Source organism: Pinus tabuliformis, chromosome 9, assembly GCF_031772625.1.
Source record: "Pinus tabuliformis cultivar Carrire ecotype Pingquan chromosome 9, CPIR1, whole genome shotgun sequence".
Classification (NCBI taxonomy): domain Eukaryota; kingdom Viridiplantae; phylum Streptophyta; class Pinopsida; order Pinales; family Pinaceae; genus Pinus; species Pinus tabuliformis.
In genome coordinates, this window is record NC_142307.1 from 916,802,883 (window position 1) to 916,806,488 (window position 3,606).

Consider the following 3,606-nt stretch of genomic DNA (forward strand, 5'->3'; position numbering starts at 1 on the left):
GGAAGCCTGGGTAGAGTCCGCAGTTGAGTGCACGAAGGCCTGGGTAGAGTCCACAACTGAGTGTGTGGACCCCTGTAGCTATGTGCACAGGATGGTTTGAGTCTGTAATCAATGAATTGAAGAAAAATAAAGATAATTTTCCAGAAAATTATTGAGTATCTCCATTTGTATATGTTTATGTTATATACTGTCGTTGATTGACATGTTTTATGTAATAATGATTGAATGCTACACGAATTGACTAAATCTATCTTAATAATGTATGAAATGGATTATTATCCACTTCTGTGAAGTTTTAGATCACTTCTCTTATGTTTTCTGATGAATAAAGTAGATCTATGCGAACATTGATCTAGGGTTACTTTATGATGGACATAAGTAGATAAATGGGTTGTTAAGGGTCCGCAAGGACTAATCGTGGACCTTTGTTAAGGTCTAAAGGCCACTTTAATGGAGTTGCAGTGACATGCCCTAGGAGTTTACCAATCTGCGCAGAGGCAAATCCAAGGCACTGGAAGACATCACACTAGTCTTTGGATGCAAAAACTTGGTTCTTGCATCCCCCCATACTACTTCGGGTGAGACTTGAACCTGCACTACACAGGTTGTTGCCAAAAGGGCGAATAGTGTAGGGTTTTTTTGGTTGGCACAACAAACTCTGAACCTAGGTGAGGACAACCTAAGCCAACAAATGGTTCCATTGTCAGGACTGGTATCTACTTAAAGAGATGTGTGATGTCGCATCATTAGAATCTGACTAGAAAAGAAATTTAAAATTGGTTGGATCAGAAGATTCATGACTTCACGGTGCAACAAAATAAGAATCTGCACCTATTAAAGGAATATTGGTGGAATAGATATATGTATACGAAGATACATGAAATCTTGTTCTGCACCTTCCCAATTGAACTATATGAATGGTTAGCTAAATTGGCAGACAGTCAAGGAAGGCGTAAGCTCGATAGTCCCATTGTTTAGAATCCAAAATTAGTGTGACGACTAGGAGCCTCTGAAAAAAGATCACGCGAGCTGTCAAACATTGGGTCGATCGAATTCAGGGAGGATTTGTTACAAAATTTGTAGTTGATACCTCCATCACCTATAGAGAAGCAGATCAAAGATTCTTCATGTTGGGTGTGGAGCATGATTATCATCTTAATTTAGAGGTCTTTGTTTCAGCTGGATGTATACCCCAGGAAGATTGTACACCCCTCCATACGGGGGTGTGCGAGGGGGACTTGTCCCCCCCACGGGGGTTCCGGGGGGGGCATCCCCCACGATTGGGGGGTCTAGGGGCCAACAGTCCCCCGGCGGGGGTTTCAGGGGCAACGCCCCTGAAGCTAAAAACTGATGTAAAATTGCCTTGTAAAAGTATAGTAATTTCTAGTCAATTTGGGTTTTTCATTAGGCAGATGATCTGATGGTAGAATTTATGTTTAAGTTAGGGTTTTTTTCCCTAGAAGGGCAACCCCTCTTTTTGTATGAGGGTATTGTATTGAGGTTGTCGAATATATGTGTATTCTCAGGGCGAGAAATATGTAGGTGAGACTGTGAGAGAAAACAGAGGATATTATAGTAGATATGATGTAGGTTGTGTCTCTTCATTTTGCTGCATAATAGAAAGGAAGGACTGGCTATTCGGGGCGGACGTAGCCCAAACTGGTTGAACCACGTATATTTGTGTCTCTCCAGTTTTATGTGTCTGTGTTTTTTCCGCATATTATATGTCTTGAATTTCTCTGTCATATATAATATTTTTCTAACACTTCAAAGGACTATGAGGTAAGTATTTAAGGTCATTGAATACTTGGATTAAAATTTTATTATGTGAAAAATGGTTGATGCCATTACTTGATGTTCGGAGCTACGTGAAGTAGAATATTCTTTAGAAATATTGAATGATCAGGACCAGAGTATAGTCTATTGATTGGACCTCCTTCAAGTGATGACGAAGGGGCAGGGAAGACTACACTGCGAAGCGTTGTTCAACTAATCACTCAGGGGATTCCTAGAACAAATCAGCCATCCACTCCACCTCCACTGCATACACCTTCACCCACACCTCCACCTCCACCTCCACCACCACCATTCAACATGGAGAATGCAATGAAGATGCCCATTTTCAAAGGAATAGGAAGTGAAGACCCAGAGAAATTCTGGTTTGTTGAGAATGTTGTATGGATAACACAACAAATAACTAATGATAATATAAAGAAGGCACAATTGGTTACCGCTTTGCAGGATCGAGCACTAGCCTGGTACATTAAGTATTGCTATTGTAATCCTCTTGTAACACTAGCAGAGACTAAGACGACTTTGAACAAAGAGTTTAGTAAGCCTAAACCTGACTCAGAGTCGGTGATTGAGTTTAAAGAAATCATGATGAAGGTCAAGGAGATGCCTTGGGTATTTGATCATAGGTTGAAGTGCTAGATCAGATAGGCTAACAATGTAGATTAAATATAGCTAGCATTGCGACTGGTTTATTGCGTCACTTTTGCCCCATTTGAGAATCTCTTTATCACAGCAAAATATAGCAACACAAGTAGAAGCCCTGGAAATCGCGATGAGGCTACATGCACTACCAATTCAAGATACGAACCTAGGGGTACAGTAGATCCACTCACAGTTAGCATGTCTACACCTAGAATTACAAAGTTTGGAAAAAGACAAGGAGATTAAGCTAGAAATGTGTGTAGAAGTATGGTGTTTGAAGTGTAAGGTCCACGGGCATGATAAATATCATTGTCCCATGTACGCGAATTATATTACAGGAGGGGGGCCAATTCCCCTCAAGCCAGAAGCCCCAGCAGGGCCAAGTATGGCGGCTATGTGCCATTTGTTAGGTTACTAGAGAACATGTGATGAATAATTGTCATTTACATCAGAAGTTTGTTTAGACACCCCAGTAGTTGTTTTGTAATTTATGTAAATCAGTGGGCCACGATGAGCGCCACTATAGAAGCTATGAGTTGATGATGGAAAGAATCCATACTTACCACCTGCAAGCAAAAACTCAGCCTCTAGATCAACACACAAGAGGAGTGCACAGAGGGTTTCAAGGCCGAGGAGGAGGACCTGGTAGAGGTCGCGGACATATTACATGCTACAACTGCATACATCTGAGGCACTTCGCACGAGATTGCTCGAATCCAACACACACATCGTGGAAATATTGTACGTAGTTCGACCATACCATAGAAGAATGTCCAGTGTTAATAGCTAAGATGCGAGAGAAGAAAAGGTGGCCTCAGTAACCTACACAGAATTTAAAAATGATGAGGGTTCAGCCCCGCAAGAAAGATCAAAGCGTTAATATTGTGCTGAGAAGTGGAATGACGACTGGCACTGATAAAGGTAAACAACCTAAAGAAGATGGATGGGTCCACAAAACTCTGGAGAAAGAAGGTGGCTTTGATCTGCATCGTGTTAAGGAAACATTTATGGAATCTAAGAAAAGCTTCACTCAGGCCTTCACCTCAAGGAGCCTAGACAAGATGCAAGAGGTCACCGTGCTTGCAGAGGTTGATTCTTCTGCTACGTTTTTGGAGACTTGCATGAAGCTATTGCACAATAGAAAGGTTGTGAAAGGATTGTAGGAATTAA